General features: G+C 47.4%; 1 protein-coding gene across 4 annotated transcripts in view; it reads right to left on the bottom strand.

The window, feature by feature from the left end:
* Nucleotides 1-14250, bottom strand: part of LOC114003324 (transmembrane protein 263-like) — a 209305-nt gene that overhangs the window by 5536 nt on the left and 189519 nt on the right. The window lies entirely within an intron of this gene.

Below are 14250 nucleotides of genomic sequence, written 5' to 3'. Positions count from 1 at the left end.
CTGTGTCACTGCTGGTTTACCTGCGCCAGCTGGATCAAGGCCAGTATGATATACCCACCCAAGCTGCCATCGCACCTGCCCACAAAACTGCAGACATAATGTTCACAGCTCACCACTTTTTGGGAAAGGGTTGACTCCGAACTGGTACTCACGGGATTGAAAACTGACAGCTCTCCTGCTGGCCTCCACACAATCCTCTCCCTTTGCATCAGCTATTAATGCAGTGTGCAGGCAGCAACGGAGGAGCTGCTCTTTTTGTGGGGCGAGATATTTTGGATACTCTGACTTCTGATTCACTGCTAGTTCTGTACATGACATGAGTTACTAATAATTGCAAAAATACAATAAAGCAATCCCAGCAGGAAAAAAGCAGACACCAGCTGGGAATACAGGATCCTTGGAGCAGCAAAAGCCCTTCTAACCCATTACTTACTCAGAAGAGTGGTTGCCCAGTGCTGATGCAGCAGGAGGGGTTTAGCCCTCTGCTAAATGCACACCCCATTTCTTTAAAAGTGGGGAAATGACAGGGATGGAAAGGACTTTCTACAAGTCTGTGTAAAAACATGATGCAGCCATGCCTCTGCAGAGAGCCCGGGACAGGGGCTGTGTCAGCACCAACTGCTGTCTCAGAGCACAGCACTGCAGAGGCTCTGCCAGCATTCCAAGGAAGGAGCCAGCCTGCACTGCACAGCCCTGTGCACACCCTGGGCCTGGCATCCGTCCTTGGGGCCAAAGAGGGAGAAAGCCTAACTGCAGCACCTGAGTTCTGCTGCCTGCCCAGGCTGGACTGTGTGAAGGGATGCCCTGCTAACCTAAGCAGGTGGGCAAGCTTAATACAGCTAATGAAAGGTAGCCAAAAGCTGCTGTCTGAATGCACCTTTGTTTTGAGATCTGAGCCCTTCTACTGCACTCTCCCACACTCTTAGCTCTCCCCTTTTCTCCCTTAGCTCTCCCTACACTTTTCTCTAAAGCTCCCTTGTCCCCGAGAAGAAAACTAGAAAACTCCCCTGTTTATCCAGCCTGGCAGCAGCTTCTTTCCTCGATTCTTAATAATATTCTTAATAATATTCCAGGAAGCAAAAACCTCTACCTGAAAAGACCCCTTTATGTCTCCACCCACTTTCATTTCCACACAGATTAGAGCCAGCACTGATATAGGCAATGGATTTCTTTTGCCAGCAAGCAAAGACCTTGGGAGTTCCAGGAGGCTGGCCCAGCGTCTCATCAAGCTGTAGGGCCTTCACACACTACACACCGTGGTTGATGGAGATGTCAGACCTAGTCAGTGTAAACAAACATCTTCCTCTTTGTGTTACTAACTTGTCTCACACAGTGTCTTCACCACATCTGCTATTCAGTGTACTTCTGCCAAGCTATCCTGTGAATCCTTTGGAGCAGAGACTATCTTCCTGTTGTCCGCATGTCACGCAACACAGTAGGGTCTCTAAGTGCGGCTGGAAAACAGCACTTTTTCTTTCCTTTTTTTTTTTAAACAAACCAGGCAGAAGTCTGACAGAAAACACTCAGCAGCAGCAGGGTATGGATTTTTATCCCTGGAAGCACCAGCTGCCTGGGGTGCTGGATGCACACAGCTGAAGTGGCAACCTGACCTTGCCAAATGGATCAGAGCCACTGCCTGTGCCACAAGCACTGGGACAGATGGGAGGCCAGCTACTCCCTCCAGGTATCTGTGAGAAAGGGAGATTTTCCAGGCCTCTGAGGAAACAAATTCAAATTACTAACTTTTAGGCACTTAACATGGAAGTTTAAGTAAGGTGACGAGATTCCTCTGACTTGATTTCTAGCCAGGGAAGAGAAGGGGGCTTCTTCGGAGGAGGCAGCATACTGTAGCCTAACCTGGGCTAAGCATGAGCCTGAATCAGGTGGTGTGATGATTCTTTCCTAGGTACTTTTGTCCTGATTCTTCTAAAATTCCGTAGTTTGGACTCTTCTCAGATCTATACATTTTGTCTTGAGCTTCTTCCAGTCTATACAGAGCCTCAGGATAGTGCCTGTGAGGAGTATGGTGTTCACCAGTTCTGATGACTTGGAATAAGCCTTAAAGTACTCACCTATCTGATAACCTGGACAGCAAAATGGAGTTTGAGAGGGGCCAGTACAGAGTTTCTAGCGTATAGTTCTACCCTGTATACAACATATTGCTCACCTATTCCTCAACAGTTTCTGAGTGGTTTTTTTTTTTCTCCTCTCCCTCAGTGTTACCGAGACCCATTGGCTCCATTTCCAGTTCAGTTGCCAGCCCCCAACTGCTGCACAGAGCTTCTCCGGCACAGCCGTTTCTATGTTTTGTCTTCAGACTGAGGGCAGGAAGAACTGAGGAATCCATAAATCCATGCAACTGTAAAGCAGGACTAAGTGAAAACCACAGTGGTCCTCCAAACAAACACCATCCTCCAAGGATGGCAGGTCTTGTGTTCCTGCCCCCTGTTCAAAGAAGCAGGATACTTTGTGTCCCAGAAGGCTGCAATGCAGAAGCTCTGGGCATTAAACACCTACTGGCAAGCTCAGCTGCAGAACCAAGACCTATATCAAAGCAGCTATAATCTTCCTGACTCTCCCCACATAAAACTGCATTTGAGGCTACCTGGAACCTGCCTGTAGAAGGAATTATGCCTCTGGAGCTGCCCACCTATCTGAACAAAACTAGTGTGAAAAATCTCTTGAATGGTATTTAAATGCCTGCAGGTGGACAGCCCAGGGACCAGAGAGAAGGTGGCAACTGCAGATGAGATTGAGGGGGGATGTTACCCTGCCAGCAAAGAGCTAAAACATATTGGAGAAAGCATCAGGAAATACTGATGAAGACAGACAAGGACAAAGGCTCCTTCTGATTAAGCTAGGCAGAGACAATGAAGCTGAAGTACACTGGAGCACCAATGTTTGCACACTGCCTGCACCTGGTCCATAGCCACACTCATGGTCCTTAAAACTCCACAGAGAGGAGGGAGGAGGGATGAAGGATCTGGCCCTTAGAGGTTGGGAGGCTCTTCTACAAGCATTTTAACAGCTTCAACACAGAACAGAAGATGTACCATAAAATCAAATACACATAAAAACCCCACAAACAAACAAACATACATACAAAACCCCAAACCAAAACCCAAACATGCTCAGGTTTGAATAGATTTTACAATGAAAGAGAAATTCCTGGTGACCCCCACCACAAGGGGCCAGATCCTAACCTGGCAGCAACTGAAATGTAGGTCATAATTGTTCTATATTCCAGATGATGTGTTGAAAGCTTTCTAGCCATCCCTGGTTAGTTTGTCTTCAGGATTGCAATAAACCTCACAGTAAGCTGTCATGTAAGATAAGCATCAGATTTACAGTGCAAATTAGTCTCTCAGACAATGGAGTGAGCTAAGCATTTTGTTGGCACAGAGGAGCCCAGATTAAGAGTGAGACAGACAGCAGAGATGAAATACACCAAATAATCAGAGAGTCAGACACACAGCCTGAGCAGGGGAACAATTCTGTTCCTTGGGGCTGGCAGCAGCCCATGCTGCTCATGAAAGCTCTTCACAATCTGCGGAGCCCTTTTTGCTTTCCATCAATGACCTGGTGTTTTCAAGGGTCCCTTCAGCTTCACTTCACTCTATGTCATCTTAGAATAGAAGTAGTAGGAGAAAAGAATTGAATAAAAAGCTCTCCTGTATGAAAGCCAGCTCTCTGGGTCGGGTTCGGCACCCCGCACAACAGGCTCTCCTCCTTGGCCACCGCCCTCTGCACTCCCCACTGGCTTCTCTCCAGAGAAGGGGTCCTGCCCACTGGGGCTCCAGACAAACCAAGGTCTTCTCATCTGATCCTGACAGCACCTATGACACGGGGCAGAAGCAAGATCAATAATAACAGACAGAACTTTCAAAGCTTCCATGCCACTCCTCAGGGCTTGGCATTGCATTCATTTGGTGAGACAAAATGAGAGCCTGTGCTGGTGCCCAGTAGAAATGGCACAGGCATTACTCTTCCTTCTCAGCCCTTGCCAGCAGGTGATACAACAGGCAGGGTGAACTCTTTCTACTAATTTATAAAAACAGCCTCAAGCCAGGGAAGCAGAGTCAGGGAGCAGCACTGCTTTTGCATCTTTCCATTCCTGCTGGGCCTCAGGCAAAGGAGCTGGGCTGGCTCAGAGACCAAAATGTAAACAGTCAATGTCATCAGTGTCCCTCAGCAGAGGTGAGAGGAAGGGGTGAGGTCACTAGTTCAAGCCTGAATTACCCCTCTGGCAGCTACTAAATGCAGGTTCCCCCATCTAGAAAAATGTTTGCTCTGGAGGAACAAGCAAGGGGTGGAGGGTCAGCTACTCACAGTTTAGTCCCGGCTTTGCCCAGCTCATTTTTAAGCAACACTGAGCAAATTGTTCTGACCTTTATTGCCTCTGCACCACTGTGATTGAGAGTGTGCGATTTTCTAAAAGCCTTGGTTGTTGAGTAACAAACAAGCATGTATGGGAGAGAAGTTTCCTGTCCTGATGTTTCTTGGAGAAAAAAACTATAAGTTTGATTCAAGTGCACTCTTAATGCTCTGAGAACCCCAGGTGGATTACTGTTATTTTTAACCTTGTGACTCTTCCAAGCCAACCTCAATTTGAAATGCATGGGGCTGGCACTGACGCTTCTCTTCCCTTTCTGTAAAGCAAAGCTGAAGTTAATGATCCCTATTTCCTTGTATTGCTGTACTGTCATGAAGGTTAATTAGGTACAGTTGGTGCAGTGCCTTAAATGAGGAAATTGTATTTGTATTGTCATGACTGGCATTGATTCCTGTTGACATTCTCAGTAGAGAAACTAATGACAACTTCCAGTTTATCTCTGGAGAGGTTTCCAGTTTCCAGACAAGTAACAAAGGTGAGAGAAAAGGTGCCCCATCCCTACACATGCCAGCCTGCTATTGTGGAGCTACACAAGTTTATCCTGCAGCTGAAACTTTCTTTTTAGGTGATACGCTCCTCTTCTAGCACAAGCAGGCAGAGACCACTGGTAACAGCTGGGCACAAATAAAATCTCACTGTACACCACCTAGCAGGACCCTTCTCCAGAGAATGACCAACACTGCCTTCTTCCAAGCCTCCTGTCTGCTGCTGGAGAAGGCTTATAGGGCACATCTGTAGCAGGCATTTATGTCTGAGATGAAAGAACTGCTGTCATTTTAGGATAAAAGATCTAGATTCTAGGTCCTGCAGTGTCACAGGCTAAGTGTTAAAGGGAGCACTACAAAGTGTTTGTTCTTCAAACACTTGTGCTTCACTCCTTCAATTAGTCCCCATGCTGCAGCTTGTTGGAAATGGCTTCAGAGACTCAGCAGCTGGGCTCTCCCCAGCCCTGCTCTGCCTAGGCGCTGAATGCTGCAAACCACAACGCCTGCCACCAGCAAAAAGCCTAGAAATGCCACATTGAGTTTAGCCCTGGAGTTTTAAACTTTAACTCTGCAATCAGCAAGACATACTTGCCTCTCCCTGCAACAGGATTGTTCAGGAAGCTGCTGCATGCAGCAAAATGGGGGCAGCTGTCTCCATATCCCAGCTCACCCCAGGGCTCTTCACTGGCACAATGAGCTTTAATTTTTCTTGCATATGGCCCAGGAGCAGTATTAACTGCTGAAGCATCTACCTTGAAGCACCGAGAGACAGGGTTCAGGAGGGTAAATGAACAGTGATATGGAGTGGCTTGTTTTTCTCAGCTAAGCCCTGGGGGGGAGAAGCAGTCAATGCTCTGACTTTGGAAGTGTGAGGCTTAGTTATTCGGGAGCTTCCTGACTCTCTTTGTTGGGAAGCTTTGTGTCACCAAAACAGAAATTGTTTGTAACGACACGGGGGTATTGTTCAAACTTCCATTGAAAAGAGAATTCAGGGAGATTGGCCTCAGAGCAGCTAGTAACCCAGTAGTCACAGCATTTGACCAGCCTTGAGTCGGCCCAAGGACACTGCCCAGCCTCACACACGCACTAAGTGGCCCAAGCAGCAGTGAATGCTGTCTTCACTCTTTTTGTTGAACTGTTTCACTTTGCAAGAAGAGATACTAATTGGAGGAGGAACACAAACTTGTTCTCTCACTTCTTAAGTGCTTTCAATACCAGAGCCAAGATCTGCCCTGAGATGGGTTTCTTATTTTTGAAAAATAGTAGAAGTTTCTTTGTTTTACCATCCTGCAGGAGGTCACTGTTTTCATGATCCAGAAATATCTCTTTTATACAGCTGTAACAGCTTGCCAGGAACAGCTGGAATCTCCTTCAACCTGGATATCCTGGGACCCTTTTGATTCTTACAAGACTTCAGCTATTCTGGTGGCACAGATGTAGTCTCTAATGATGTTGAAGAGCAGGATGGTGCACAGCTCAGAGGTAACGCTCCATCTGCAATGCAAGTGAGTTGCAGGACAGGCAGCACTGTCTACTAGAAAGGACGTGGATGAGGTAGGAGCCTGGAGACCCAGCTCTGTTCTCAGCATTATTGCTGACAACTATGTCTCCTCTGCTTCCTCTCCATGTTCCTGGCCTGTTTCAGCCATGGGTAGTGTGACTGCCAGACTGTCACTGGGTATCCTGCATGACCTGCAGTGGAGTGGGCTGGCAGGTAGGAGCTAGTCCCAGCTACGCCGAGCCCAGCAAGCTGGGAAAGGCAGGAGTCCACCTTTTGCAGAGGGAAAACTAACGAGTGCCAACTGGTTGGCCTTATGGTACTTCTTGGAGACAATCTCCCAGCTCCTACTGGCAGACTTAAGCTCTCATCTCGGAGAGAAAGAAGTGCATGCTGGGACAAAGTCCTCTAAAGCGTGTTATCTTCTGATATAGATCACAAGTGCTTAAGGATGAGAACTACACGCCTTTTTATAGGCCTGTAGAACAGCTGGTTTAAGAAGATTCTTGTCTCATCTAAGCAAATATCATCTCTCACCAAGGCATATAGGTTGTAAGAAAGATGAGCCCATGGGAGAGAACTAGAGCAAAACTACAAGTGGTATTAGCCCTTCAGAAAGAAATCTGGACATATCCCTTCTATCTCCATTTTGACATCTCTCTTTCTCAGTGTGGAATAGATACAGAAGATGAGGCTTTTGCTACTGGACAGACAGGTCACTAAAAAACCTATAGGATGTCTCAAGGCTGCTGACAGAGTGAAGAGCTGATCCCAAAAGGCAAGAGATTTCAGCTTGCCTCAGAGAACTGTGCATGGCAACTGCTTCCTCTATACTCTGGCCAACTTCTGGGTCCTGTGCTAGAAAACACAGTGGTGCATTATGGCACCAAGTATGAACACCAAAGGAGAACTATCAGCTGGCTATCCCTTCCCTCACACTTGTATTAAAAGCATCAGAAGTGGCCATCAGACTTAGTTTGTTTGAACTTTATGCTCCTGCCTGCCTTTAATTTCCACTCTCTGCTCCACCTACAAGTTCTTGAATCAGTCAAGAGGCTTGCCTAAAAGCTGGAAGGAAAGAGCATATAAAGCCACACACCAATAGCTCCTTTTCCTCTTTGAGTCTCATTACCATGACACTGAGATTTTGGATCACAAGGAGAGGAATCACCTCTTGCTGTGAATATGGGCTCTTGATCTCATTTGGGGATCTGTGGGTGGAACAGGAATAATCCAGCAGACTCAACGTTTTTCAGTGGCCTCAAGCTTGAATGCTACGAGGAGGAGAGTTTTCCAACAGAAAACTTTATTCCTCACAAATAAACCCTTCCTAGCACTTGTGCGCAGGCTGAAGAGATCATCTTTCTAAGCCTGCTCTTTGACTCATTTTAGCTCAGCTCTTGTCAGGGCACATCACCTCCTCTGTCAATTCTGTAACAGTGGTTGCACATTCTTCACTGAGCTGCTTTCAGATGCTTGTGATAGTACCTGGCACAAAAAGACTCCAAATGAATCAGAGGATCTTGTTAAACAGTCTTGTTAATTCAGCTCTGATAAAGACACAGGAGGAAAAAGAAATCAATATTTGTAAAGTGAAAAAGGACAAAATCCATAGAGAAATAAAGGTCATTTTCATGGTTCTATGAGGCCCTTACAAACAATGGAGAGTAAATAACATAATCCAAGCTTATGTAAGAAATTACTTTTCTTCCATGCTCTAGTGCCACCCCACCAGTGGATTTTAAACAAAGGCAGACTCGGTTAAGCCTCCTCTGTCCAGTGAGGCTAGAAGTCCTTCCCACAACAATATTGCTAACTCACAATTTATCAAAAAGGTGCATGAAGTTGGGTCCCAGCAGCAGTTTAGGAAAGAGCATGGGAGTGAGATAGCCATGTCTAACTAACAGGAAGGTGCTCGAAGCTGCCAAGATCAGACATCGAAAGTCCCCTCTGCTTGTTCATCAACTGTCATGAATATTTTGTATACAGTGCCATCTTCTTATTAAAGGCTTAATCTCCCTACCTTATGGAAACACATGATTGTCACTTGAGCATTTTATAGCTGAGATATCAAAGAATTTGTCAAAAACCACTCCTAGTAAAGTTGGGAACATATCCTGCCTTGGTAATAGGGAAGGACCAAGGACCCTGGTTCAGGCACTTCCTCTTCCCACTCCTGGAGCAGCTGAGAAATGGATACTGATGCTTTTCAGCAGGATGGCTGGCACCACTGCAAAATCCAGAAATTCCCCATTTATTCTGATGATGTGCTCCCTACTCTGCTTCAAGGCACATGGAGGAACTGAAGAAAAACATGGGCAGCAGCTCAAAAAGCAAACGCACAAATTTTAACTGACCTAAGGTCAGTGAGTGAAGATTTTTCGACTCAGAGAAATGACCCATTCATTCCAGAGACTATCCAGGGGTCTTTCTGCCCATCCAAAGGATAACAAGGCAGTTAAGCTAAAAGCTGTGTGCTACCAAAGCAGCTGAGCTAGGGATTTACTGGGGAGGTACGAGTATGCTTGCCTGCTCATGCTGCAGAATGCCAGGAATGGGCAGAATAGGGCTTTGTTATTCTGCTGGTGGTAGGTGTTTGATGGCATAGTCTCAAAAACTTGTTCCCTGTCTCAGCTGTCAAGGGGAGAGCACTGCAGTCATGAGTGGGCAAGTATGCTACCTCTGGGAGCAAACAGGCAGAGCATCTCTCCCCCACAGTCAGGCTGAAGAGGGAAGAATATTCCCTGTTCTGACCCACCCATGTCTCAGACAATTAGATCTATTCTGGTGCAAAAATCACACCCCAGCTCCGCACCCAAACCTCTTGTCACTTCAAAGCAAACCAGCCGGTCCTACCTGTTGTTTTCCCAGTGAGCCCATCACCTGGAAATCTCAGCCCTGAATGCATAAATCAGAGGTAGTGCTAACACTGCCCAAGGAGACATCAAACCTCTGCCTCCGTGCTGCACAAAGAGCTGCTGTTTAGGAACATAAACCTGCAAGTGTGACAGTTGCCTTTGTTTCCTTCTATATTCAGGTAATTTCTCTTTCTGGGGCAGATTTCAATATGGCATAACAGGGATCCCATGCACATTTGGCTTCTGGGGGGTTAATGAAGGGCTCTGCCACTGGTGCTGCACGTAAATTTTGACACTGTGGCAGGACTGCCATGGAGCCAGGATCTAGTCTGGCTCTCAGAAATGCTAGGATATCTAGGCCTCCCTTTGAGACTAGTGCTTCATATAGTTGGAGGAATATCTGGAATAAGAGAGACTCCTGCCCACCTCCTCGGCATAGCCACAAATCAGCCCTACACTCTCAGCCTCTCATGAGAGGTCTGTCTAAGTTTGCTTTCCCCCACTGCCAAACAGTGATAAATAGGCTCTGCTTCATCTGAAAGGGAGGAGGCCCTGTTACCTCTTGGCTTTCTCCTGTGCCAGTCTTGGCTCTAGCTTAGGGTATCCCCTGTCACTGCTCGGAGAAGTCCAGTTGACCATAAAGTACCAGAATCACAGTGCATGAAGGTAGAGAGCCTGATTCCTTCCCTGTTCCAGTTCTAGTTCTCCTGAGGAGTTTCTATCCTGCAGTGCATCTCTGTTGCATGAGGAGATGGGATGTCAAACAACCTCCCACCAGTTTCAGTAACACCTTGCCTAACTCAAAGATGTTCCTTCAGCCTGGTGAACTCAGTTTACAGCAGGGATTTCATGTGAGAACAGTATCAGAAATATCGCTAATACTTCTGCTCTCATTTACTTTAACAACTGCTGGAAATCCCATATGCCTGATGGGACAGTGATGTGCTGGGGAAGACCAAAAGCCTAGAGAACCCAAGACCCCTCTGGGATCACTGCCCTTCTCTGGTATCTACCTGTTGTGAATCAAAGTCAAGCAAAGCCAGACTTGGCTGTCAGAACAAAGAACTCTGTGAAAAAAATTCAGCTGTACACCCACAGCAGCCTTTCCAGGCCTCCAAGTTAAGACATTTACTGTCTCGATCCTGTAACGCAGCCCAGCCTGGCAATGCTGTCATGCTTTTGCCATTAGGAAATGAAGAGCAACATTACCGTCCTCAACCGATTCCCCTTAAATTTTCTTCTGCAGTTCTGTACACACAGAGGAGCAACAGGGCAGAATAAGGGTTTCCTTTCAAAATGAGAGAGCATCCAAGGATGCTTCCAAGTACCACAGTGCAGAGTTGCAGGATCTGTATGTCAGGTACCTTCCCAGCTTTTACATCAGGGTGCCCAGCTCAGCTTGTGGTCCACATGCATGCACATGCTACCCTCATTCTCAACAGAATAAAACTTCAGAAACTCCAGATCCCAGCATGCCACACTTTAGCTTGGCTAGTGCAATCATTGCAGAAACTCATTTGTACCTTTATTTTCCTCTTTTTGTTTCCAATCAGATGCATACAGGGAACGACTGGAGTGACATGAATCTAATCAGAGGCTGATGCCACATCAGAAATCCCATCAAGCTATTTTCTAGTCCTAACAAGCTCTCCCCTGAAACAAAACATCTTGTCATGGCCTGAAGAACCCCTGTGTACATTTTGTCCCCAGCAGGGATTTTTAATGGGCTCAGTAGTCAGAAACTGACTTTTATTTTACAAAGTACAGGAAAAAAACCCTTTCTATTTAAATACCCTCCTGGCTCTTACAGAGGTGGTTTTGGACTTTTTCCCTACCAAGAAACCAACTCTGTATTGAGGGATTTCAGGCAGAGAAATCTTAATTCTCCAACAACACAGAGCCCAAATGGCCTAGGAGCCCCTGCACATAGGATTTCATGCCTGCTGGGCCAAGCAAGTGTTGGCTGGGGGGAGCCAGGCAACCTCTGCAAATCCCCTGCCCTCTTTTCAGGCATACAAATGGGAATCATCCCCTCATCTGTGGCAGACATTGCAAGAGGCACCTGAATGAGGTGTCATGGGCAAGAAGGAGGATGTGCTGGATGGGCTGGAAGCCCCCAGCTCCAATGAGCAGCTGCCAGGGGCAGGGTGGGCAGGCCTGCCAGTGCCAGAGAACCAGTCAGCCCTGCCCAGTGCTTCGGAGGAAGAGGGGCACTGTGCATGTGGCAGAAGAGGAGGCAAATCTGGCCTTTCTCTGTGTCAAGCAGGCAACCCAAACAAAGACCCCAGCACAAGAGGAGGAAAATTCAGCTGCTTCTCAATTCATCAAGCAGGAGACACAGACCAAGGCCCCAGCACCAGGTGCTGTGGTGAAGCCCTTCCCTATGTACTCTCTGAGGAGAAGGCTGGGAAGGGCAGGACACCGGCCCAAAGAGTGGCCACCTGATGACACCTATGTCTCACAGGAACTCTGGAACACTTGGAGGAGACAGAGAGTTTGCTGTGCCCAAACCAAACATTCCACCACCTTCTGGGTGCTGTCAGCAACAAGGAGGTGTCATTATTCCACTGCTCAGGCTGCAGGAGGGATCTCCACACATTCCCCATGGGGTAAAAGGCAACCAAGAGCAGCCCAAGAGGGATCAGCCACAAGTGGCTGTGCGCTGGAGCCTCTGTGAGTGGAATGGGGAGCAGGGGCCTGTCCTGTACCAGTTCTGAGCATGGGCATTTCCCTCAGACACCTTCAACTTGGAAAATCCAATTGTTGCCACCAACCCTAGCCCAGGCTGCAGAACTTACTACTCCTAAATGCTGAGTCCTGTTTCTGAAATGGACTAGAAGTGGAAATCCACACCTTCCAGACTGCTATTTCAGAAGTTTTATCAAGCCTCCTGTGGCCGCATTCAAGCATCTTTCCAGCTTGGGGCTATCCTGCATGCAGGTAGATGCTTTCTACTGAGCATTAAAGGCCTCTCTTCCCCTAAAGCAACAACCTGGCTGTCCGTACTCAAGCTGGCTGATGGCAGCACCTGGATGCCGTCCAAAGGCAGTAGGTTTCTTGCAGCTGAGTATGTTTGGTCCCTCTCCTAGGGCACGCTCTCCATTACACAGCTATTGTTTATGACCTCAATTATCTCCCAGAAACTGGTCCTTGCCTGCAGTTAATAACCAAGGCTAAATGATCAACTGTTAGGGCTCTGCCAAACTGGTTGTTAACTTCTCTGTCAACCAAGTTCAGAGTCTTTTATTGCTATTAGAAACTCAGATTAATGATGCATAACAGAAATGAACTCTCCTGTGACACTGTTAGGTGAGGTTAGGTGAGGGGGAAAAGAATCACTCCTTCTACCTGGAGGCATTAGCTGAGCAGGGAGCAGACAAGCACTCCTTTAACTCTCTTCTCAGACTCCCTGATGTCTGGGAGATATCAAAGAACATCTTATTTTGCAGAGCACTTCAAACTTTTCTTGGGATCTGGATGATTTGGGCAGATCTATATGCAAAATGGGCTCACTATCCAGAAACTGCTTTCAGAGATGTACTGGGTTTGCATGACAAGGTTTTGGTAGAAGGGAGGCTACAGGGGTGGCTTCTGCGAGAAGCTGCTAGAAGCTTCCCCCATGTCTGACAGTCATTGCCAGCTGGCTCCAAGATGGATCCACCACTGGTCAAGGCCAAACTCATCAGCAATGGTGGTAGTGCCTCTGGGATAACATATTTAAGAAGGGGAAAAAATTACCGCACAGAAGTACTTGCGGCCAGAGAAGAGAGAAGTGAGAATATGTAAGAGAAAGAACTCTGCAAGCACTAAGGTCAGGGCAAAAGGAGGAGCAGGAGGTGCTCCAGGCACCAGAGCTGAGATTCCCCTGCGGCCCATGGTGAAGACCATGGTGATGACACAGGCTGTGCCCCTGCAGCCCATGGGCGAGCAGAGATCCTCATGCAGCCCATGAAGGAGCCCACAAAGAGCAGATGCCCGAAAGAAGGCTGTGACCCTGTGCTGGAGCAGGCTCCTGGCAGGACTTGAGGACCTGTGGAGAGAGGAGTACACTCTGGAGCAGGTTTGCTGGTAGGACCTGCGACCCCATGGTGGATCCAGACTGCAGCCTGTTCTTGAATGACTGCAACCCATGGAAAGGGATCCATACTGGAGCAATTCATAAAGAACTGCAGCCCATGGGAAGGACTCAACATTGAAGAGGTTCGTGGAGGACTGTCCTCCTGTGGATGGAACCTGATACTGGAGCATAGGAAGGACTCCTTCTCCTCCCCTGAGGTGGAAGCAGCACCAGAAACTACATGTGACAAACTGACCAGAACCCCCATTCCCATGTCCCTGCGCCACTGCGAGGGAGGAGGTAGAGAACTGGGAATAAAGTTAAGGCGAGATGGGAAAGAGGGAGAGCTGAGGGGAAGGTGTTTTTAAGAGTTGTTTTATACTTCTTATCATCCTAATCTGGTTTTACTTTGTAATAAATTCAATTAATTTCTTCAAGTTGAGTTTGTTTTGCCTGTGATGGTAATTGGTGAGTGATCTTCCCCTGTCCTTATCTCAACTCATGAACTTTCATTATGTTTTCTCTCCTCTGTCCGGTTGAGGAGGGGAGTGATAGGGTGGCTTTGGTGGGCACCTGGCATCCAACTCAAACCACTCCAAGGGATCTCTTCCAAACTGTAATTCCTACCCTAATATTTCAGATCTCCAACAGTTAACAAGAGCAGGCTAATACTGCAAACCCCTGTAGAACAGGAAAATGAGACCTCACTTCTACCTCTTTACCCCCAGTGGCTCAGGGAGATGGGGAATAGGGGTTACAGTCAGATCATCACAGGTTGTTTCTGCGGCTACTCAGGGAGAGGAGTCCTTCCCCTGCTCCTCATGGGGTCCCTCCCATGGGAGATAGTCCTTCACGAACTTCTCCAGTGTGAGTCCATCCCATGGGCAACAGTTCTTCACAAACTGCTGCAATGTGGGTCACTTTTCCACAGGGTGCAGTCCTTCAGGCATGGGCTGCTC

This window comes from Pipra filicauda, unplaced genomic scaffold (assembly GCF_003945595.2).
Source record: "Pipra filicauda isolate LSUMZ 115617 unplaced genomic scaffold, ASM394559v2 scaffold6_size6359152_pilon, whole genome shotgun sequence".
Taxonomy (NCBI): Eukaryota; Metazoa; Chordata; class Aves; order Passeriformes; family Pipridae; genus Pipra; species Pipra filicauda.
The sequence above is the reverse complement of the archived record's forward strand: the minus strand, read 5'-3'. Positions and strand labels throughout refer to the sequence as shown.